Source organism: Pongo pygmaeus, chromosome 1 (genome assembly GCF_028885625.2).
Source record: "Pongo pygmaeus isolate AG05252 chromosome 1, NHGRI_mPonPyg2-v2.0_pri, whole genome shotgun sequence".
NCBI lineage: Eukaryota > Metazoa > Chordata > Mammalia > Primates > Hominidae > Pongo > Pongo pygmaeus.
Genome location: NC_072373.2, coordinates 174,018,363 through 174,044,226, shown reverse-complemented (window position 1 = coordinate 174,044,226; position 25,864 = coordinate 174,018,363). Strand labels below are relative to the sequence as shown.

The window sequence follows — 25,864 nt, the reverse complement described above, 5'->3', positions numbered from 1 at the left end:
GGTTGCACTCATCTGTTTCATACACACTCCAGAGTCTACCTTTCCTGGCCTGCCCTGCATCTAGGTGTGACCATGCTGTGGAATGTAAATTAAAGAGATAAGTGCAATTCTCAAGCCACTGTCTTTAAGAGAGAAGCTGATAGCTTTCCAGTTCTTCTTTTGCTCTTCCCATTGGCTGAGAAATGGGTCAGCTAGGGCAATCACTATGAACCTACAGATGCCAAGCCATGTGTTGCAGATGGCAGACTTCTGGACTGTTATGTTAACAAAGACATGAACTTCTACGACATTTAAGTCCCTATATTGAAGAGTCTGTTATAGCAGCATAATCTCTAACTTACTAACACAATCCTTTCCGTGGACTTGATCCAGAAGTTTCCAACAATGTCACCAAAGATGCAATTTCTTTCATTGTCTCTGGTCTGCCTTCTATGGTGTCTGCTTTATTCCAAGACTCTACATGTCCTTGTCCCCCAACTGCTCTGTATGCCCCCAGCCTACCATAATGCCAGCCCAAAAATAGCTTCAGGGGCTTCACTGATAATAAGAAAAATTGGTGTAGTGGGTACAGACCTCAAATCCTCACACATCACACTCTTAGAAAAGGGTGATATTTTCTTCTATTGAAAAATATATTGAAATATTGCATTTAAAAATGGCAATAGGGAGACCAGAAGACAGAATGATGGCCAGCAAACTGAAATGGCCTATAGTTATTCATTTTCTTCTTTGAATGTCTTGCTTAACTGTTGAGCTGGAACCATTATATCAAAATTTACACTGAGTACAACAATGGACTTTAGATTCAAGCTCTGATATTCAGTGTGTCCTTCCAGGCCCTCTCAGGTTTCTATTGTGGGAGGCAAGGCACCTATTTCCCACACAATGTCCCACCAAGACACACAATGGTGTAAGCTAATGAAATTTCCCCAATGAAATTAAGTGCTGTTAGGAAGCAGAAATCAATGCTGGGAAGCTAAACAATGGCAAATGTCCACTCCATCACCGATGCTGCTATCGTCCCAACTTATAATTTCAACCAGAGCTTCTCTCCTTTATCTCCTATGGGGCTGGGACTACAGTGAGATAAGCAAGGCCCCTAGGGTACAATATTTAGGGAGACACTCATTCTCACATGCTAACCCTGTGCTTACAGGACCCTGAGAGTGAGTGCCTCCTTACATTTTGGTCCCTGTATGCCTGCTTGCCTAACTCTAGTCCTGACACTTAACCCTCAGGCCTGTGTATTGGCCATTGATCTATAGGCCTCTCAAGTTCATCACGATTACAATGGATCCTACCACCTTCCACTGACAACCTTGTCCTCTTATACTCCCGATCACAGGGAATGACACCACCACTTACCACCTATCTGTTTGCTCCAGCCAGAATCCTAGAACTCATCCTTGACACGACTGTCTCTTCCCCTCCCTCCAGTGGACACAATTCCTAATCACTCAACTCCATACATATCTCCAGAATTCACCAACTTCTCCAATCCTTACCACCCCTAGACATGAAACTAAGCTGCCATCATTTTTCCTCTGGACATCAGCTACCATCTCCTAACTGGTCTTCCCACTTCCACGCTCACTTCTCTCCAATACCTTTTTCTTACCATAGCCAGAATGCTCTTTTCTAACTTGGCTTACAAAGAAGTCCTCTGTCATCTAGCCCCATCTACTTCTCCAGCCTTAGTTACCACAACCAGGCCCTCCCCACCATACAAGAGCTCTATTGATCTCCTCTTAGCTCCCCAACCTCTCCACGCTACCAGGCATTCTCAATGTGCTTTTCCTCCTCCCGCTCATCCTCCATTTCTTATTTATTCTTCAAGTATTGGCTTAAATTTCATTTCCTCAAAAAGGCCTTCCTGAGGCACAAACTAGATAAGCCCTTCCACCGCATGCTCCCATAACACAGAGTTCTACTTTTAAAACACTCGTCAGATTTTTAAAACATACTCATTTACTATCTGCCTTTCCTGATTGGCTACAAGCTTCTTAGGTTGCTTATCTTAAGTTGGATGAATGTTTAAGGTAAGAATCAACCCTAAAGAGCCTCAAATTACCACTCTGGCAACTCATTCATTTATTCAGCCATCATCTTCCAAAGACCCAGAATGTGCCAGGGCTTTGCTAGTCATTAAAGCTGCAGAGACTAAGAAGACATGATTCTCTCCCTCTAGGCACTTAGAATCTACTATACTACTAAAGAGCCCAAGCTTTAGAGTCAGAGACATTGGTTCCCTCGTGTGTAAAATGGGGCTATCTGTTATGGCAGAGGCTATCTGCTATAGCACCCTCATCACATCCTGTTGACCTATGCCTTGTTCTAGCTGCAGCTGTGATAGATATTTCCATGCCAACTCAGAATCACCTTGTACTATCAGCTTCCCATATCAAGCAAGTAGCTCCCATCTTTCAGCATTCTGTCCCAGGACTTTCTCCAGTGTTGCCATAATCTGCTTGACTTGTGTAGGTAAGTTCAGCCCAGAAGTGCAGGGGCATTAACAACTCCCAGCCCTCAGGACAGCTCGTGATCAACAGGGCATGGTGGCTGATGAGTGAATGCACCAGCCTCCCACTCTCCTAGGAGACAGAATTTAACACCCATTGCCTACAGCAGTGACCTCAAAAACAAAACAAACTTATTTTATCTTTTCCTCCTCCCCCGTCTCCCTCTCCCTGTCCCTCGCTCCTGCTTCTTGAGATCCCCTGTACTGGTTCCTAAATCCTTGTATCAACCTTCAATTTGAGGGAAATTCAAATTAAGGCATCAAATTTACAAGGTTATGGCAAAGATTAACTATGATAACATGAGTGAAATTCTTCATGCATTTCCCAGCACATTGTCAGTGCCTAACAAATTATAGTTATTAATGGTAGCTATTATATTTTTGATGGGGGAGATGGATAGTATAATCCAAAAAGATAGATGCAATGATGGGCTTACAAAGAGTTGAAAGTGCAGAATAAAAATGGGTAAAGAAGCCCTCAAGTTTGGAGGAATTAAGGCTGCTTCGCAGAGGAAGTAACTCTTAAACTGAACTTTCTAAAGGCCCAAAAATCAGGAGAGAGAATTCCTAACAAGAGAGATGACGAAATGGAAAATCTGGCAGTATGATGGAACATGGCACACTATGGGAAGCACACACAGTTCTGTATTACAGGAGAGGAGAGAGAGGATTTAGGAGGGGTCCATATTTAAGGCACAGATAGTGGCCTAGTCTCAAGGAACCCCTGCTAAGGCAAAGTCTGAGGCAGCTACAGAAAGAAGCCACTGAAGGTTGTCTTGCAGACAGCCACACAAAGAGAAGGACATGCCATACACTCTCCATTCACACATGTGCTCTCCCCTCTTGCTTATTTGCACTCTGCCTGTATGGAATCAAGGCATAACTCATGACCCACCCCTTCAGCACCCTGCAGAGATGGGGAAGCAGGGAACATCCTTGTCAAGTACCAGATGTTAGGCAGGGGCCTAAGGCCTGCTAATGGCTTTGGAGGTGAAACAGGAAACTTTTCTGGGGCAGGAAGCCTGGAAATGCAGAAGTTTTCTGAATGAAAGACAAGCAGTTTCAGAAAAGTGGTGGATGATGAGACGGAATGGAGTCAGACACACCTGGGGTCCAAACCTAGCTTGGCTCCTTCCTAGCTGCGTGGCTCTCGACAAGTCCCTTCCTCAATCTGAGCCTCAATTTCTTCAGCTTCCTAGTGTCCCTTCTAGTTCTGAGGCTCAAGAACTCCATGAGGCAGAACATGAACCTCACTTGGAAGGTTCAGAAGGATTTTGTTATCCCCAAAGCTCCTCTTTACTTTGAATGACTAGACAGAATAAAATGTCTTTGAACTAAAAGGAGTTATTTTAAAAACCAAAAATGCTCAAAGGTCTGCCCACCTGCAGACTTAGAGTAGACAAGGACTTCAACCACAAGACAGGACGTAGGAAACCACAGATGGACTCAGGGTGTTGGAAAGAGTCAACCTGGCCATTTAGAAATGCTGCTTAGCTAACTTTCACTTTCCTCTGGTTACTTTAGTTCAAAATTGGTAGCTAAGAGCTAGCACATTTTTGCTCAAATTTTTGCCAGTTCCAGGTCCCATTCTGCATCCTACTCCAGACGTGTTGAATAACTTGCTCTGTGTTCCTCTAAAGTGCCCTTATCGCCTGTTTCTTTGTCTTTGTTCATGCTGTTTGTCCATTCAACATTTGCTGAGCTCCTTCTCTGACCTGAGTTCTGGTTAGGGTAAAAAGAAGGATATGGCCCCTGCCCTCATTGGATGTAAGGTCTAACATTAACTAAATAAACTAAACAGACATGAACTAGGAAATGGTACAAAGAAATGGGAACTTCAGAGATGGTACATGCTTCACTGGGGAAGAACATTGTTTATGAGAGTAATGGTAGAAAAAGTTGACTTGGTTATGGAAATCAGGGAAGGCTTCTTGGAGTAAGGAATGCCTTTATATCCTTCCTTTTAAGGAGAAAATCCTATTCAGCTTTATGAGGCAGCTTAAATATTATCTCTGTGGAATTGTCTGTGTCTCCCCAAGCAAGACGGTCACTCTTTTCTCTGGGATCTGTAGGATTTTTTTGTTGTGAACACTAACATAGCTTTGGGGGCACTGCATGATTATTTTTAGCTGTGTTCTAGTCCATCTTCCCACAAACTGTGAGCTCTTGGATAGCAAGAATGCTCCAGCGCTGTGCCAGATGCAAAAGAGATGTTCGGGAAATTTGAGTGAATTGAAATGTATTACATTATACATGTAATACAATGACTGCAAATTCAAGATTTTTCTAAAAATGAGTAACTTATTTCACAATTAGCAATCCAAATAATCTTTTGGTTCATGCTGCCCCCCACCCCACCTTAATAAAACAGATACTTTTCTAATGAGTTTGCATGGATATTTTATACAATTTGTATAAATAAACCATGTTTGAAAATTCTAGACCTGCTATTCAAGTAATGGATCATAAAAGTCTTTCACTGGATTTTAAAGACTTTCATCTGTAATTTCTCCATAAGCCCAAAGTCTGGCTGTCAAAGTGACTGAAGCAGTGAGGTTTCCTATTTCAAATGTGAATTTTTATGATGTGGTCTATCTAGGTGGGCAGGAATACTTCGGAAAAGGCAGATGGGTTTCTGAGCATTGAAACAGAACTGAAAAAAACTTGGGACTTGGTGAAACTGTGCCTCAGAAAAAAACACATCTGTTTTCTACTCAAAGGGTGGAGTTGTTACAAAACAGGAGCCAGAATTACAGTATTTGGTTTGGTATCACTCTGGGTAGAAAAGCATCTTGGACTTTGCCCATTCAATTGCCTCCACCTGAAACCTCTTTTCTCCCATCAAAACCCTGTGCATACTTCAAGCCTCATCTCAAACATATCCTTGTTTATTTTACCAGTGATTGGATGTTGGAATTTGCCTACAGTCATAAAACATATCAGTATCAAACCTAGAGAAAAACAGGTCTTTGGCCACCACCCTCTCCTACATTCTTTCCTCCACACCAGGGCTGTCCAAAGTGCCTGAGATGCTGAGTGGGAAATGTTATCTTCTACCCCTTTCTACAGAAGTCTTGGTCCCTATGAACAACAAAAGCCTGTAGCATATTCTATAGTTTTACTGCAATTGGGAAACAGTTTATTTTTATTTAATAAAGCATTTTCCAACTCATTTGAGCCCTTTCCCCCATTACACCCACTAGCTTCCCGTTGAATTATTGTTCCAGAAAACACAATTGGGGAAATACTGCTCTCTATCATGATTATGCTAACTCACTTCCCCCTCATCTTTATACATGGGGAAGCCAAAGAAAGACAGTTATTATGTAGGTTAAGTGCTAAGATATTTGGACAATCGCCTCTTTTCATGGCTTGTAAGAGAACTCTATTTTCAATATAAACAAAAATTGTATCCAGAAAAAGAGGGGCCAAAGGAATAAAAAAGCAATTTATGAGAGAAGAAACAAATTGTCAATTGATGTATGGAAAGGTGTGGGAGTCTCCCTGAGTATTCAAAGCAATGCAAATTAAAACAGTAAGTGATGGTTTTTATGAACCAAATTGTCAAAGGTATTTTTTACTGCTAATGTCATGCTAAAATTCCTAAGATTTTGTCTTTTATTCTTTTTTGTATTTCTCAAGTGTTCAACAAGTATTCATTTTCAATTTTTAAAATATTTGAAAATTATGAAAATTCAGTTATAAGGCTGAGCACCTCTTAATAAGAATTTGCAGGTCTAAAACTGGGAAAATGTGTCTTTTACATTTGTAAGACTGGGAAACTATTACTTTTAAAATCTTTATCAATAACCTGTTGCTCTCCCAAATTAGCCCTCACAGGGGCCTAGGGTCATCTGCTCTTCTGTATAACCAAATGAGGAGGTCCACCCCTGGTTGCTGACTTAGTGTTAAGGCCTGGCCTATGGACTAAGACCTAGACTATCCCAATACCCAGAGATACAGAATCTCCACACTGAAGTTGCAGTGGTCTCCTCGAGAGGTTCAACAGAAAAGCAAAACCAAGACAGAGGAGGCAGCCAGGGTCCCAAAAAGCCACGGGCTTTGTAATCCATTGGACCCGACTGGCTTTGAATCCCAGCACTTCCTTTTCCTTGTGGACCTGAAGAAGTTCTGTACCTTCTCTGAACACAGTTTATTTCTTTTGAAAAAAGAATGACCGGAGCGAGAGATTACAGGATGGTCAGGAGATTTAAACCAGATGAAGTAGGTAACTCAGGTGTTGGCTGGGGCCTCTGTTCCTTGAGACATCTAAAAAAGATTTCCTGGAGCCCCCAGTTCCAGACACTGAAAGTCTAAACACACCCCTACACAAACACACACACATACACACACACACACACATACACATACACACACACATTTCTGCAAATTCCAGGGGCATTTCTTGATAGTATGTATGTGGTTCTAGGATCCCAGTTTAAATTTGTGGACCTTGTTTCACACAGTGTTGAGCCAGATATAAAATTCAGGCCCTTCTTCAATTTCCAATAACAACAACAACAACATAATCATACATTGTGAGCATAGTAGTACTTACTGACATTTTGGAGGGAGAAATTTACATTTAAGACACAAATAACTTCAAATTGAAGTGAAGGTGTAACCTGCTCTCTCATGCCCTTGGCCTCCCTGCATTCCATCTCTGCCCCTTGCTCCCGCTTGCTGGCTTTCCCACCCATGCTGCAATCTCTGCACGTCTCCCTCCCTTCTCCTTTTCTAGAGCGAAAAACAAACTCCTCTCACTTTCTCAGGCAGAGAAGCTTGACTGTTCTTTTATTGCTGAAGTTCTTGCTAAAACTTTTATTCCAAAATAGTTTATTAAGGGTTCTGTTTTGTTTTGTTTTTTTGAGACGAAGTTTCGCTCTTGTTGCCCAGGCTGGAGTTCAATGGCACGATCTCAGCTCATCGCAACCTCAGCCTCCCGGGTTCACGCAATTTTCCTGCCTCAGCCACCCGAGTAGCTGGGATCACAGGCATGCGTCACCACGCTTGGCTAATTTTGTATTTTTAGTAGCGAAGGGATTTCTCCATGTTGGTCAGGCTGGTCTCAAACTCCCGACCTCAGGTGATGTGCCCGCTTCGGCCTCCCAAAGTGCTGGGATTACAGGTGTGAGCCACTATTTCCGGCCTATCGAGGTATTTTAATAAAGAAAGATAAGGCTGGGCTTGGTGGCACGTACCTGTAATCCCCACTACTCAGGAGGCTGAGGCAGGAGAATCGCTTGAACTCGGGAGGTAAAGGTTGCAGTAAGCCAAGATCGCGCCACTGCACTCCAGCGTGAGAGAGCGTGAGACTATGCCTCAAAAAAAAAAAAAAAAAAGAAAAAAAAATTCTGGGACTAGCCATTAAGATTAAAAATTCCTTTTTTACTTCATTACATAAGTATCCAGAGGCAGTATTGCATGGTAGAAGCGTAGTCAGCTGTATATGTTGTCTAGCTGTGTCACCTTGGACAAATTATTTAAACACAGTGTCCTCGTATGTAAAATGAAGACTGTAATAGTACTAAGCTTACAGAGTGCTATAAAAGTTAATGTAAAAAAACTTAGAATATTGCTTGACACATGATAAGAGCTCATCAATATTATTTATCACTTTTCTTAAACAAGTTATTACTGCATTTACTATGAATCTTTCTCCTGTTCATAGGACTTTGTCCGACTTGGGTCACCTACTTAAAATGCAGTCAGCATCTATAAGGTATTACCAAGAAGATGTACCATTTTGGAGTTCATTATTGTGAAAAACTTCTAGCCAGTGACATATGACTGGAGACAATGATGTGACTATGCAAAAGTAATGCACTGGCAGTATGGCCTCATACTTTGGAGTCACATGTCCTGGGTTCAAATCTCAACTATGAAATTTACTTGTAGAATAATCTTGGACAAGTTGCTTGACCTCTCTGAGCTTTGGTTTTCTTGTCTCACAAATGCAAGTAAAAATAAAACTTTACAAAGTCAAAAGGATAAAGAGACATACTCTGTAGGAAAAAAATAGTAGATGCCTAATAGATGGTACGCGTTCAATAAATTCAATGGTGGTGGTGATGATGGTGATAAACAACAGCATAAAATATATGTTTAAATGGTAGCGGTCCCATTCAATGATTTTCACTTGGGAAGTTGTATACTTATCTTAATGATACTACCAGCTCCCAACTCCTATTTACGAATGATCTTTGGAACAGCCTGAGAATATTGGTCACCCACAATGTCATCAACAGCAATAGCTATGAATAAGATTTTGACATCTTTATTTAGTTCATATTATTTTTATATATTATTGAATCATTTTATATAGACATTTTATATCCTATTTTTTCACTTAACATATTAAAAGCATGTTCCTGCACCTTTAAACTTTTTGTATACTCTGTGTTAACAACCACATAATATTCTATTGCAAAGACCTGCCATGCTCATTTAACAACTCTTTTGTCACTGGGCATTTAGGTTATTTCCAATTCTTGGTTATTATAAATAATGCAGCAATGGATGTTTTTGGCCAGAGGTTTTGTCTGCATTTTGGATTATTTCCTTCAGCTAAATTCCTAGACATAGAATTCCCAGGCCAAAAACTATGAACTCATGATACATAGTGCCATATCATTATCCAGATCCTCCACATATTTGAAGATGACGATCATACTCCCAAGACTTTTCTCCAAGATAAACATGCACACATCCCCTATCACTCCTCATATGACTCATTTCCCAGTGTGGTCACCATTTTTGCTCCTTTTCCTCTGGAAGAAAGCACAAACTCCTAAGTTGGCATTCAAAGCTCTTCCACTCTGACTCAACTTCATCTCTGCCCCTTCATCTCCTGTAGTACCTCACCTCCCTTGTCAGCCCCCTCCTCTCTTCTCAGTCACTGCTCCCTACAAATGCCCTGTTCCTTCACTCTGCCATTCACTTATTTACTCTGTTCCTTCAGTCCAGGATGCCTTTCATACTTTTGATGCCTAGGAAACTCCATCTCATCTTGCAGTACAGGGCTCCAGTGCCGCCTCTTCTTCTTCTTGATCCCTTCTTCCCTGCCCCAGGCAGAACTAACTTTTCTGTGCCCCCTACTCCTGTGCCACCTTATACAGAGTAGTCAGGGCCCCACCATGAAATGACAACCTACTCAAATTTGGACAATGCAAACAGGATTTAATAAAGGATGATCTAGGAAGGTGTGTGCAGAATGTAGAGAAACCACAAGGAATAGCAGCATATTCAAATGCTAGCAAGGTTTTTAACATCTCTACCCCTGAAGGAGTAAGGACAGGAGGGGTTACTGGAATGCAGAAGGAAAGAGTTTTGTGGAGAGGGCCTCTTTAAGAGAAGCTATGACTTCCATCAAGGAACAAAATCAGCCCAAGGTAACTCCTCAGGGAAGCACCCGAGGGAATAAATACCTTGACTTCACTCTCCTCTCTCCTTTCCATCTCCCTCCTGTGCTTCTATGAGCAGAACCCAACTAGACCCAGAGGGATAGGAAGCCCATTGGAACAGTCCATACAGGTCATCCCCCCTGGGGCACAGAGTGTGGTGAAGAGTGGAGAGAATGATTTGAGGAGTGAAAGGAAGAGCCCCAGCTCACTGTATTAAAGCTCATTACCGTGTATTATAGTTAGTTGTTGGCAGCTGCGCTTCACTCTCTGGACTAAATATTTATTGCCCCACTCACCTCTAAACCACTTTCTACACTGTAGCATGATCATGTTGCTCTTCCACTAATATGATTCAGTGCGCCACCGTGTCCCCTCATTGCCTACAGAGCCAAATATAAATTAATTAGCATGACTAATGCCCAGAGGACTTGGCCCTTGTCTTCCCCCAAGCCACCTCTGCCTTCCCTCCCACTTCACAATCCAGCCACGTGAACAACTTGTCATTCTCCAAAGACAGAATGCTCTCTAAAGGGTCTATGCTTCTGTCCTGAACATACTTCCCCCACTGGAAACTGCCTACTCATTCTTTAAGACCCAATGCGAGGGCTACTTCCACTATAAACGTCCCCTGCCTCTCCCAGACAGACCCTGGGGCTCCTTCTCCAAAGCTCTTTTGCAGCTTATAGCACTTTATATTATAGATGTTTATAACTCTGTCTCCCCAAATAAACCATAAGCTCCTTTATGGCAGGGGCCACGTCTTATTTCATCTGTTCCCCTAATACCTGGCAAAGTCTCTGGCACATAGTAGACACCCAATATTAAACTAATGAATGAATCATTAAGTCAGATATTTGCAATTAATGTGGATTCCTCACTTGTGCATGTGTTTTTCTAATGTATGCTTGTTTCAATGTATTCACTTCTTAAGTGTGAGTGAATGACAAAGAACAGAAGCTTATATCCTGGGCATTTCAGCATCGGTTGGCACTGGATACCATCTGCCATTGGCAGAACTGCTGCATGAAGGCAGGCATCCTAGAGAGATCAAGTTGGAGACAGTCCATATGGAGCCTAGCCATTGTGTATCCATTTGACAGACCCTGTTAACAGGTAACTTGCCAACAAGCCCTTAGGAGCTCTTCTGTCTGCTTCCTAAATCCATTTTGGAGCAAAAATCCATTTTATTAGCTGAAGACAGAATAGACCAATTCCAAATATTTGGAAAAGCTTAATCTTGCAAATTAGCTAGCTGTCCTCTGGCCACATGGTGGCCACTTGTGTGGGAGGAAAGTAGGCCCATCTCAGGACAGACCTTTCTCTGTTTCTTGAGAAAACACAATAAAACACCCTTCCTCTTTCATCCACATCTGGCGGCTGCAAAAACAGTGACCCATGGAATTCACATTTTCATACTTGACTATGGCAGGCCAGTGTCCAGAGGTTATTTTTGCTGTGTTTATGAAAGAGTGAAGCCTGTCAGGATAAGAAGGCTCCTGATAGAGTGCTTATTGAGAAAACATGCAGAGGTTTCTGTTTCCCCAAATTAGAGAGGGAGCTTATGATAAGAATCCTTTTCATTAATTTCTTCTCCTCAACTGCTTCCCTGCTGTCCTGAGGCATAATTAAGAGCCTTGAGGTTCAGCCTTGTGAAGAAAGTCCTAGAGAAAATTCCCCAAAGAACAGCTCAGGGGATCCTGTCAAAATTTTACAAGACTTCAAGGAAATCATATTGTACCCATAATAGGGCCACCATGCTAAGAGAACTGAAAAGGACTTTTCTTACCACCATTTTTGGCTGGAGTTGTATCAGTTCATCATGCTCGTATTATAAACTGAGTGCTGACTGTTCACTCATCTTCCTTGGGTAAGCAGGAATGGCCTAGAGAGACGAGAATGGCACCTTCCAAAAGTTCCAAATTGGAGACTGATCCATCCCACAATGAAATGGCATATCAGTCTGAATAGGATTCAGCAAAGAAGTTATAAGGACAAATAAGCAGACAGGGGGAAGTGACGGGAGAGAAGGTTCCAAGTGGACAATGGAAGGGATTCTTGGGCTATAGCTTCTTAGAAGCACTAACATCTAAGTGAAAACTGAAGGCCAAGAAGGAGTTGGTCAGTACAGAAGGAGAAACACCATTCTAAGCACAGGGAAAGTCCTAAGTGAAGGCCTGAAAGCAAAGATGTCTGGATGGGTTGGAGTGCCACAGTGAGGTTGGGGAGGTAGAAAGAAGTCTGACACATTGGGTACAGGGTACACCACTTGGGAAATGGGTGCACCAAAATCACACAAATCACCACCAAAGAATTGATTCATGTAAACAAACAACATCTGTTTCCCAAAAACCTATTGAAGTTAAAAATAATAAATAAATAAATAAAAGGAAGTCCGTGTGTAATACTAAGGAGCTCAGATTTATTTCCTCCTCACAAGGAAGAGCCAGTGCAGGGTTTAATCTGAGAATGGCCTGGCCTGCTTTGTGGTTTGGAAATCTCTGGCTGTAGAATATCATAGATAAGAGAGTTTCAGTCATGATACAAGCACTTCCAAGTCCGTGGTTGAAATACAATCAAAATATCCTAAAACGGCCATCACTATTCCTAGCATCTGCTTATTCTAGGACCTTGAGAAAGTTTCTTAAACTTTCTGAAGGTCCATTTTCTCGTGTGTAAATGAAAGTGTTGGTAAGAATTTATTTAAAAAATAATGTATCATTGAGTGTTTACTATGGGCTGGACACTCTTCTATGTGCTTTCCAAAAAACAGACTCATTTACTCCTCTCAACAACTCAATCAAGTAGGTACTATTATTACCCTCTTTTACAGAGGATAAACTGAAGCCTAGAGAGGTTAGTAACTCGTTTAAGGTTTACAGTTAGTACTAAGTGAACCTTGGATTGCAAACAGGGAAACTACCTTTCAGGCATTTCTCCCCCCATTTCCCTCACTACCACCCTATACCATCTAATTAAATAATATAAGCATTTAAAGTGTTGAGTACAGGGCCTGAAACACATAGTGTAAGAAACCTGCAAAAGTATCATACAAGAGAGCTAAGCATAGATGTGACATTAATAAAGGTATGCTTCAGAAATACCAGACCAGAATGCCACCTCTTTTTTCAAAGTTAGACCTGAATCACCCTTTTTAAGATATAGGAAGTTAGAATATAAAACAATAAATTAAGACCATAGGATATAGATCAGCCTTTACATGTCAGCTAGTCCAGTCCACTCTTACTCAGTTAAGAAGGAGATCCTCTAGAGGCAGGTACTGGGGAGGGCCAAAGGGCAGAAAGCAAGTTAGCAAGGTTCCCAGGTGCTATCACCTAAGTTCTGGTCCGGTATTCATACTACTTGCACTATGCTTTCTTGCTGATGCTTGGGGGCAAAAACAAAAAGTAAAACCCAAGCACAGCAATCATTGTGTTCACAGTTCATAGAGCCCACAGGCATACACCTCAACCCTTGTTCTTCCCTTCAGAGTGCTCATCAGCCTTTCCCTGAGAACAGGGGTACTTCAAGGACATCTGCTTCTGACTCTCAGAATAAGAAAAACATTTGAGACAGTGCTGAAAGCAGAGTAGATACAATGCTCCAGTTCTCTTTTTTTTTTTTTTTTTTTTTTTTTTTTTTTTTTTTTTTGAGATGGAGTCTTGCTCTGTCACTCAGGCTGGAGTACAGTGGCACGATCTTAGCTCACTACAACCTTTGCCTCCCAGGTTCAAGCAGTTCTCCTGCCTCAGCCTCCAGAGTAGCTGGGATCACAGGTGCCCACCATCACACCTGGCTAATTTTTGTATTTTTAGGAGAGATGGGGTTTCACCATATTGGCCAGGCTGGTCTGGAACTCCTGGTCTCAATTAATCTGCCTGCCTTGGCCTCCCAAAGAGCTGGGATGATAGGCCTGAGCCACCTCTCCCTGCCTTGATATTTTTAATCCCTGTTGTAATCCAATCCTGCTTGTGGAGCCCTGTAAACCCATCAGAATCCTCCTATTTTTCTGCTCTCCATTTCCCTGCCTCCTCTTCTTCGCTAGCCATTTCCGGAAGCACCAGGGCTTTAGAGACAGCCAACTTGGGTTGGGATCATAACTTTGCCACTTCATAGTTGGGTGGCTATTGAGCAAGCTACTAAATTACTTAATTTACCTGAGCTTCAGTTTCCAAATTTATAAAATAGGCTAGTTATCTCTTCCTCAAATAGCTGTACTAAAGATTAAATGAAATCACATAAGCGAAGGACAATGTTTGTGAATTCTCTATAAATTATTCTCCTCCCTTTTTTATAAGCCTGAGCAGTGTGCCCCCTACCTCAAAGTAGAGAAATAGAAGAACTAAAATGCTAACTTATATTTTTATGGAGCTTGAAGTTTGCAAATTACTTTTACTTGACATTTCACGTTTGATTTGATTTACTGATAGGTTAGTAACAGTCCATTCCCCAAGTACCTGTTAAAACTTAAAAGTACCTATCTCACAGTACTGCTATAAGAATTGAGTGAATTAAGACATTCAAATGTTTAGGGGAGAATCATGTATTATGATTTATAGACATACCTCATTTTATTGCACTTTTGCTTTAGTGCACTTTGCAGATGTTACATTCTTTACAAATTGAAAGTTTGTGGCAACACTGCCTTAAGCAAATCTATCAGCACCATTTTCCAACAGCATGTGCTCACTTTATATCTCCATGTCACATTTTGGTAATCCTCACAATATTTCAAACATTTACATTATTATATGTTTTATGGTGATCTGTGATCAATGCTCTGTGATCAGATGTTACTGCTGTGGTTATTTGGGGGTGCCACGAACCACATCCAAGATGGTGAACTGAATTGATAAATGTGCATGTTATGACTACTCCAACCACTGGCCATTCTCCCATCTCTTTCCCTCTCCTCAGGCCTCCCTATTCCTTGAGATGCAACAATATTAAAATTAGGCCAATTAATAACTCTACAATGGCTTCTTAAGTGTTCAAATAAGAGTCACACATCATATCTCTCATTTTAAATCAAAGACTAGAAATGATTAAGCTTAGTAAGGTAACAATGTCAAAAACCAACATGGGGCCAAAATCTAGGTCTCTTGTGCCAAAAAGTTAGCCACGTTATGAATGCAAAAGAAAAGTTCTTAAAGAAAACTAAAAATGCTACTCCAGTGAACACACGGGTGATAAGAAAGAGAAACGGCCTTACTGCTCACATGAAGAAAGTTCCAATGGTTTGGGTAGATAATCAAACCAGCCTCGACATTCTTTTAAGCCCAAGCCTAATCCAGAGCATAAGCCTTAATTCTCTTCAATTATATGAGAGAGGTGAAGAAGCTGCAAAAGAAAAGTTGGAAGCTAGCAGAGGTTGGTTCATGAGGTTTAAGGAAAGAAGCTATCTCCAGGTGAAGCAGCAAATGTTGATGTGGAAGCTGCAGAAAGTAATTCAGAAGATCTAGTTAAGATCATTGATGAAGGTGGCTACATTGAACAACAGATTTTCAATGTAGAAGTAAATGTAAACAATCTTCTGTTGGAAGAAGATACCCTCTAGGAATTTCTTACCTAGAGAGGAGAAGTCAATGCCTGGCTCTAAAGCTTCAAAGTACAGGCTGACTCTCTTGTTAGAGGCTAATGCAGCTGGTGACTTACGTTGAGCATTAACATTTCCTAATGCTAATACTTATTTACCATTAGGGAAATCCTAGGGCTCTTCAGAACTATGCTAAATCTACTCTACCTGTGTTCTAGTAATGCAACAACAAAGCCTGGATGACAGCACAATTTATTCACAAAAGAGTTTACTGAATACTTTAAGCTTACTGTTGAGACCTACTGTTCAGATAAAAAGATTCCTTTCAAAATATTCCTGCTCATTGACAATACACCCAGTCACCCAGGGGCTCCAATACAGCTGTACATCAAGACTAACACTGTTTTCGTGCCTGCTAACACAACATCTCTCCTGTAGCCCAAGGATCAAGGAATAATTTTGACTTTCAAGAATTATTTTAAAAATACATTTAATAAGGCTATCGCTGCCCTTGATGGTCATTCTTCTGATGGATCTGGGCAAAGTAAATTGACAACCTTCTGGAAAAGATTCACCATTCTAGATGCCATAAAGAACATTTTTGATTCATGGGAAGAGGTCAATAATTAATGGGAATTTGGAAGAAATTGACTCCAACCCTCATGGATGAATTTGAGGAATTCAAAACTTCAGTAGAGGAAGTAATAGCAGATATGGTGGAAATAGAAAAAGAACTAGAATTAGAAGTGGAACCTGAGGATGTGACTAAATTGCTGTAATCTCATGCTAAAACTTGAACAGATGAGAAGTTGCTTCTTATGAATGAGCAAAGAAAGCAGTTCATTAAGATACAATCTAATCCTGGTGAACATCCCATGAACATGATTGACATGAAAACAAAGGATCTAGAATATTACATAAACTCAGCTAATAACGCACTGACAGGGTTTGAGAGGATTGACTCAGGCCCTTCCAACTGCAGAGCTGGAGCTACTGAAAGGTGCTTATGTTAGTGGCCTGTTTCACATTGGCCTACCCAGATGTTTTAATTCAGAATTTCCCGTGTGGTAATCAGTCTCATCATGTTATTTCCTGCCTGCACTTCTAACCTCCCTCATTTGGGATCATTTGTATTGCTTTTCTATGCTGCTCATGTTTACCCAGGGCCTGATTTAGAATCATCTGCAAATTTCATCAAAGGTCGTTTATTCACCACCTACCCAGGGAAACATCAGGGGCCAAATGAAATGCCAATGGCAGAGCTTACATTCTGATCACCTTCTTCCTTTTCACATTTCTCTAAATAACTGCCCTCAAAGTAAGTTAGCACTATCCTGAAAATCTGTGGCTTTGGGTCAGAGAGACCTGGGTAGGAACCTTGGGCAAATTACTTAACCTTTACATAATCTTTCCGAACTTCAGTTTTTTTCTATCTGGGAAGCAGGAATAATTACATCCACCCCAAAGGTTTGTTTGGGGTGTTAGAATTACATGTGGCATGTGGAGCAGTCTAATACAGGGCCTGGAGCAACCTCTTTAAAGAGGCCTGGCCCCCTCTTTAAAGGCTCTGTGAATGGCTCTCTAGCAAACAGAAGTTTTTGCTTCTGAAAAAGGTTTCTTTCTCTTTATCTGAAAAGCATCATAAGAAGTTTTCCTAGCAATGACATAATATTGCCCATGTATTTGTTAACACACCTTTATGTATAGAATAATTACCTTTGGTGTGCAAATAAAGAGGAAAAAAGAAAGCATAGGTCTCTGATGAGTGACCTTGGGGGAGTTATTTAATCTTGCTAAGCCTCTTTTTATTTAGCTTCTCTAAGCCTTTATATTTTACATTGCTTTGAGGATTAAATAAAGAAGTGTGAGTATAATGTCAGGCTATAATAGGTGCTCCATACATCACTTGGTTCTGAGTTTGAATTCCCCTCTTCTATTTACTAACTTAGAGACCCCTATGAGATCTAATTTCCAGATCCATCAGATGGACATAATACTTATCTTTAATGTGGTTGTGAGTGATGCAGGATAGACGAGCCCTAAAGTGGAGCTTAGTCTACAAGGGTTCTGGGCTTTGCCCATGAAAGAATTCAAGGGCAAGCCAGAGGTAGAAGAAAACAGCTTTATTGAAGAGGCACTGTTACATCTCTGGTGGTGTTACAGCTTCATGACTGCCCCTGCAGAGCGGGGCTACCCCACAGACACAGGTTAGCAGCTCAGGGCAGTTTTGCAGTCATATTTATACCCACTTTTAATTGCATGCAGATTAAGGGGCAGTTTATGCAGAAGTTTCCAGAGAAGGGGTAGTAGTTTTCGGGGCATTGGGTCATGCCATGGAGAGAGGCAGTAACTCCCAGGTGTTGCCATGGCAATGATAAATTGACACGGCACACTGGTGGGCATGTCTGATTGCAAAGCTGCTTCCACCCTGGTCCTGTTTTAGCTAGTCCTCAATCTGGTTGGGTGTCTGAGACCCACTTCCGGCATTGAGTCCCACCTCCTAACTCATGAGAATCTATGCGATAATATTAGTGGACATGCCTAACATACAGAAGGCACTCAGTATATGGTAAGACCTATTCCCTTTCTTTTCATGAACGTTTTTGTGTGGTGTTGTCATTGTTAGGGACAGTAAATAATCACCATGATACAGTATAATCCACAAAGGCAAAACATTGAAATGTATTTCTTTCTTTGCTGGGTTCCTAAGAGTTAAATTTGGGATGTGGCTGAAACATCAAGATGGTTCTGCATAGATAAAACCTTTATTAGGCGATCACATTTGGTTCATATCAAAATCACTCAGATCCAAAGACGCATTCCAAGCAGTTGACATCCATTTCAGTTGGATGCTAATCCAATTTTTAAAAATTAAACCAAATTGACAAGAAGCTGATATTATATATGTTACCAGGACATCCTCCTGGGAATGAAGTGGGTAGACAGGCTGTCAAAACAGAACTGAAGATGCACCTTTTTCTCATTTCAGCTAGAATCTGCAGCCTCAGAAAAGATGGAAACAACCCAATGGAATCTCGTAAATTACTCCAGCCACAGCCTTTCTGCCATTCACTTTACATTGACTGAAAACCAACATAGCTCATGTTCTTTCTGTAGTCATTTGATCCTGGAACCCCAGCACTAGAAGGGCCCTCAGAATGCTTGCCCCCTTTCCTCTCCAGCAACCCCTAACACCAAGCAGCCACCAAACCCTGCCCATTCTAGCCTCTTGCCATCACTTAAATCTGTCTCTCTCTCTGCATCCCAGCCCATACTTCCCTGTTCAATCCCTCATCACATCTCCCCTGTACTACTGCATTCAAGTCCCAAATCTTCAGGACTCTGCCAGTCCATCCTCTATATTGCAGTCGAAATCTTTATATCAATATGATCATGCCACTCTCTGATTAAAGCCTTCTGGTGTCTCAACCCAGGATAAAAGACAAGTGTTTCCTGGGCTGCCAATGTTCTTGGTATGCTCTAGCCCCTTCCTATTTCTTATTTCTTCCTATTTCTGCCACTGCCCCCATTATACTTTACACCCCAGCCATAATTAACTTTGAATTTCTCTTTTGTTTCCTGACAGCTCCTATGTGCCCTTCAAAACTAACATAACATAACTTTGGGCCTTTACTGACCTCTATATCCACCCCAGGCACAGTTATCTGTTCTCTTGCTTGTGGGCCCATACACTTTGTACCTGCCCTATTTACACTGTCTGAAGATTATTTGTTTTCATGTCTGTTTTCCTCCATATGCCTTGAATTCCTTGAAAGCTAAAGCTATATGATGCCACCTTTGATTCCCCATGTTTATTGAGTAGATGTGCATGCATTCAATCTGGAAATATTCGTTGCACATCTACTATATGTGCAGCTCCAGAGATCTAAAGATGAACATGTAACCTATACTCAAAGGCCTTATAACCTGGAGGTGCAGCCACTACAGAGAGAGTCAAATAGTAATGTGATGTGGTATGGTAAACAGAAGCACAAGATGCTCCCATGGGAGCCCCAACGAGGGGTCTTGACCAATCTGGGTGGAGAGGAGGGGAGAAAAAACCTCCTTAATGGAGGAGATACATGTTATTTCCTTCAAATTGAATAGTTTTTAGACTTTCAGAATTTCAGGTTTATGGTTCAAGATAGCAGATAAGGCAATCCACTCATATAAGAGCCCATTAAACAAAGTTGTACAAAATAGAATACATAAATCATTATTAGTTCTAATCAAAAAAAAAAAAAAAAAAGAGCATGATACCCACACAACAGAGATTTACTCGGGTTTCCATGGAGGGCAGAAAGCAAACGGGATCATTGAGGCTTAAACTGGAGCATAAGAACTCAGTGCAAGACACAAGCAGAGGATTGTGGTGTGTGCTGTGTCACCTGATGGAGCCCGGGAAAGGTGTCAGCTAGGAAAGGTCATGAGTGTGCTGATCTTATTGAAGAAAAAACAGGATAGCCAAGAAGGCTATGGAATGGGCCATGGGAGTCAAGCCTAGGCTGGAGATGGCCCATAGTCTGGACAGGGGCTATGGATGGAGACAGAGAAGAGTCCAGCGTAAATCCCCAACCTTTCCTTGAACTGATAAAAAAGAGGAAGGATGCTTCTATCAAGAAGGGAAATGTGCTGCAGTGCTCCAACCCAAGGATCAACTCACCGTGGAGACTGTGGGAGTGCAAGCAAACTGGCCTCCTCCCCATCATGCACAATGAAGACAAGCCTGTCACTCAGCAAGACACACTCATCTGCACAGAGCTCACCATCAGCTCACCAATCTAGAGAAAAGGCATTTTGGGTAAACAACCTGCAGGATTGCAGGATTACAAAGGGAACCTATGCCAGCTACGTATGCTATCAAGCAAGAGAGTCACAAATAAAAGGAAGTCAACTGGGTCCACCTTTGAGGAAAACTGATGAGAAAGAGAAAGACAAACATTAAGAAAATGCAAACAACAGAATCTGGAGGAATAGAAATAAGCAAGAAACAAAGAGAACTTTCAAAATAAATTTAATGTGTAATCTCTGAGAAATTTGAAGTTATTGTTGCTATGAGAAAGAGGGAGTCAAGGGTTCTTGGAAATGTTAACTATGTTTGTCAACATTTTTTAAATTTAGTGGAAGTGCTAAGTAATAGATTAGTTATGGTTAAAGACCAAATTAGTAATTTGAAAAATGAAGTCAAAAATATCTCTTGGAACATGTAGCAAAAGGTGAGGAGAAGGAAAATACAAGAAAATTAAAACTGAAACTAAATGGAGAATAAATCCAGAAGGATCAGCATTCCTTTAATAAGAGTTTCAGACATGAAAAAACTAGGTGGAGAAATTAGTGAAGGCTGTGAGAGTTCCAATGTTATCAAAGAAAAAACAGGAAGAAAATATTTCTTATCTTAAATAGAGATGCAATTATTCATGTTGATAGAGCTATTCCAATATGACATGTGATGGATGTAAAAAACAAACAAAACAAAAACCCACTCCCAGTCATAGTCTGATAAAATGTCAAGGAGACAGTCCTAAAAGCTGTCAAAGGATGTGAGTGTAAATGTACTTACAAAGGACAAAAATCAGACTGCGCTCAGATCTTGTTTCAACAATATGAGACCCCAAATGACAGAGGACAAGTGTCTCCAAAGTTCTGAGGAAACATGTTTTTGAACCTAGAATTCTATAAGCAGTGTGAAGCTTAATTAAAGAAATTCCAGTATTTGGGAGGATTCTGAAATGTTAGGTCATAGAAAAAACAAGGCTCCTCTTAGCCTCCACCACGGATAAAGTTATCCACATTGTATTTCCAGAAAACTGTGAATATGTTACCTTTCATTACAGAAGAAACTTTGCAGATGCAATCAAATTAAAGACCTTGACATGAGTCATTAAAAGCAGGATACTTTAATACCTTTGTTAATTAGCTTGATTTAGCCATTCCACAGTATACACATATTTCAATACATCATTTTATACACCACAAATATATACCATTTTGATTAGTCAATTAAAAGAATCAATGTCTTTTTTAAAAACCAATAAACCTTTAACACTGTGGTTAGAGGGAAATGTTACTACAAAATCATGGTCAGGGACATGTAATGTTACTGGTGTTGAAGATGGAGGAAAGGGCCGCAAGCCAAGGGATGCCAGTGACCTCTAGAAGCTGAAAAAGGCAAGGAAACAGAGTTACTCCAAGAGCCTTCAGACAAGAGCTTATCCCTATGGATACCTTGATTTTAGCCTAGTGGGATGCATGTCAGCCGTCTAACATACAGAACTGTAGATAATAAATCTGAGTTGTTTCAAGCCACTAAATTTGTGGTAATGTGTTAGAGCAACTAGAGTTACCTCCCAAACTCCACTTCAAAAAACAATTACTTAAGGATATAATCTAGCAAAATGAAAGTAGAAGCTAAGAAGGAGAAACGTACATGATACAAGATACAATGGAAGTAATCCAGAAGTAAATGTAAAGACAGGGTTGACAGCTATGCAACAGATCTAACAAGCATTCCACCAAAATTAAAACAAAAAGCTAAAGGTTTTGTGAAAATCTTAAAGGAGAAAGTAAATTCCATTTCAAACATTATAGGTTTGAGAAGCACAGGATCTTAAATATTTGATGAAGACATTTATATCTTCTATTAATTAAAAAAAGATTAATTAGGAACTTTGGGAAAGATTAGAAGGCATATACAAAAGTTATGCCCCAAATATGTATGATTTTAAGCAATTGACAGAGTTAGAAAAGAGAATCCATTACCCCTGATAACAGACATGTTGCTCTTTATGCCCATGGCTTAGAGTTATCATTTCTTCTCCATGGGTTCAATCACATACCTAGATTCTGTAGTAAATATTGCTTGCCCAATTACAATATTTGATATGGCTTCTTTGGAATATTTAGAATCAACCTATAGGCAAAACAAGTAAGGTTTAGTAATAACGATAGTAAAGGATGTAATTGGTATAAACACTGAAAATATAAAAATGATGTTGGCCATCAGGAGTCAGGAAAGGTGGAAGGAGAGGGGGAGAAAGTGCAGTCCAAGAGTGTCCTCTCACTTGGTAGGAAGTCAGTTGATGCTGTCTAAACTGCTGACAAAAAAAAGTTTAAATATATATTTTTTAACTTGTAAAAATAATTATTTATTTAACAAATATTTACTAAGTGACTATGCTAGGCATCTTTCTAGGTATTAGGAATATAACAGTAAACAGACAAAGCCCCTTTAATCATGGAGTTTACATTTAGTGAGGTGAAACAATAAACAAATAAATGATTGACTTATCTATTTATAGTAAGTCAAATGGTGATCAATGCTACAAAGCAGGGGTCAGCAAGCTTTTTCTGTAAAACACAAATAAATAGTAAATATTTTAAATTTTTCCAGGCCACAAGTCCTCCCTGTCACACACTTAACTTTGCCACTGTAGCAGGAAAGCAGTCATAAACAATATATAAACAAATATGTGTGACTTTGTTTTAATAAAACTTTAAAGTTTTAATAAAACTTTACTTACAAAAACAAGCAGTGGGCTCAAGTTGACCCACAGCCCATGAGTCATAGTTTGCACACTATTGCTATAAAAAATAATAATAAGCAGGGATGAGGACTAGGGAGAGCCATAAAGAGAAGGGTTGCCATTTTAAACAGGGAGATGAGAGAAGGCCATGGGAGAAACGGATATTTGGACAAGGAGCTGAAGAAGGGGAGGGAGTGAGCCTTAGAGCTCATGTCTTGGCGGGGGAAATGTTCTGGGCAGAGAGAACAGCAAGTGCAAAGACTGAGGCGGGAGCATGCAACAAAGGGACCACGAGGCTGGAGCAAGAAGAGGGAGGAGGAGAGCAATGGGGGGCAGACCCAAGGCTGGATTTTGCAAGAGGATTGCAATTGCAGGTCTGAACAGGAGATCGTGTAGTCTTGCAATACAAGTGTGGTCCTCCAACCAGCAACATCAGATCCCTTGGGATCAGAATCTGCACTTTAACAAGATCCGTAGTTGAATCCTATGCCCATTAAAGTTTGAAAATCACTGGTATGGAGCCCCCTGGGCCATCATAAAGACTTTGACCTTTGTTTGAGTGAGATAGAAAGTGATTGGCTGATTCTGAGCACAGGAGTGACATGATCTGACTTTCATTTTTGAAGAACCACTTGGGTTACTATTTTGTAATTCAACTACAGGAGGGAAAAGGAGGATGCAGAAGACAAGCTGGACTATTTCAGTAATCCATGTGAGAGGTGACGGTGATTTAACCTAGGGCAGGTTAGTACGAAATGGTCAGAGTCTGGATATATTTTGAGGCAAAGTCAGCAGAAGTTTTCATCACTTTGGATGTGAGATGTGAAGAAGACAAAAAGGACTGGAAGATGATTACAAGATTTGAGAGCTGAGCAACTACACAGATGAAGTGGCATTCACTGAGTGGGGAAGACTAAAGTGGAGACAGATTGGAGAGGGCAAGTGGGATAAGGCAAAAGACCATGAATTTAGTTAGCTGGGGACACTTTAAGTTTGAGATGTTTATTAGACTGCCAGGTAGAGATAGCAAACAGGCAGTTGAGTATGAGTCTGGCGTTCAGAAGAAAGGAACACCTACTTGAAGATCTAGAAATAATAGCATGAGAGATGAAGAGTGTAAAGGAATTTTGGATGTGAGGTAATTATGCTAAATCTTTCATTGCAAGGAATTAACAAATACTGTTTAAGTTTTAGAGGTTAAGTGACATGATATAAGCATATAATTAGAGTTATGGTAAAAATAGGTTAGTACCTAAATAAAAAAAAAATAGTCAAAAATAAAGAAAATATAGGTTAGTACCTAAATAAAAAAAAGACAAAATTTGTTTATGGTACTTGAAATAAGTCAGTCACAAAAAGACAAATATTATATGATTCCATTTATCTGACATACCTAAAACAGTCAAACTCATAGAGTCAGAAAGTAGAGTGCTGACTACCAGGGGCTAGTAACAGTGGAGAATGGGAAGCTTTGTCCCATGGATACAAAGTTTCAGTTTGGGAAAATGAAAAAAGTTGTGGAGATGAATGTGGTGATAGGTACAGTAATGTGAATATACTTAATGCCACTGAACTGGACACTTAAAAGTGGTCAAATGGTAAGTTTTATGTTATGTATATTTACCACAATAAAATTTAAAAATATATATTTTAACTCACATACTAATCACACACACAAAGAAATAAATTATTATCACATGAGACAGGATGAGAAGGGAGGGAGGAAGAAAGACTTGCACTTTTTATTTTGTACTTTACTGTAGTGTTTGCATTCTTTAATCATATGCACACATTGTTTTCATATTTAAAAATAAAATATTTTAAAAGAATGGGTATGAAAGGGAAGAATTTCAATCCATGTTTCTGCTTGACTTGCACTCAAATTCTCAAAACACGATTTTATAGAAACTGATTTCCAAGAAGCCATCAAAGCCCTTTTTATTATTATTATTATTACTAGAAGCCATTCCGTTGGAATCAAACACTTGTGTTTTTCTGATGGAGCTGGAATTCAAAGTCTGAGAGGGTGAGTCCATTTGGAAACCTACTCAGCACAGCCTTTGAACTGCTATGTTTTCCAGGACTTCGCACACATCCCTCATCCAACTGGCTTCCCATACAAGACATCGTCAGGCAGCCAATATTTACTGACCTGCCCACAGGGGTGCCCTGAGCCTGCTGGAACATGTCCAGTAATCGAAGCCTACCCACCAGTGAAGTCGACCTCAGTAAAATCCCAGACTGCAGCTGTCCGTCATCTGGGCTCCAACCAGCAAGCTGAAGGATGCCAATATGGAGGCCTCGAAGAAGGCCTTCACATTTCACAGAATTTACTAGAAACTCTAGATTCCTGTCAGAGGACTCTAGCATGTCAGAGTTGGAAGAGATCTCAGAAATCATGTTGCAAAACTGTTTCATTTTATAGAGGGAGAAATGAGGCCCAAATATGCACCATCGTGGAGCCCAGACCCAAACATAGGTGTGGATAGCAGGAAACATGCCACGTTCTAGATTTAAGTCTGAAAGCGTCTTCCATAGTGTCAGGCCTGTCCTTTTTCAGGTTAGGTTGAGTAATAGATGGTGGTTTGGGAAATAGGAAGCAGTGAGGAGGCAGGAAAGAATACACACAGTTTTAGTTACCTTGGCAGATGTGATAATAGCATGACAAGTAAGCCAGAATTCGTAGATTGGTCATGATGTCATTCAATTGATGGATCAGTTCTTTGCTCTGCCAGACGTTGCTTTACGTGCTATGGATGTGGAATTGAATCAGACATGGCCTTGCCCTTGAAACACTCATGGTCCAGCCGACCAGATGGTAACCAGGGTTGCTAATAGAGACAGTTACAACACAGTGTGATAAGCATGAGATAGAGCAGTATTTCCT

At 40.5% G+C, this 25,864-nt stretch overlaps 1 long non-coding RNA gene across 1 annotated transcript in view; it reads right to left on the bottom strand.

Moving 5' to 3' along the window:
• LOC134738611 (uncharacterized) overlaps positions 1–25,864 on the bottom strand; it is an 85,531-nt gene that overhangs the window by 45,830 nt on the left and 13,837 nt on the right. The window contains exon 2 of the long non-coding RNA XR_010124474.1: positions 25,618–25,808. This is a non-coding gene — a long non-coding RNA (uncharacterized LOC134738611). The remainder of the gene's footprint in view (positions 1–25,617; positions 25,809–25,864) is intronic.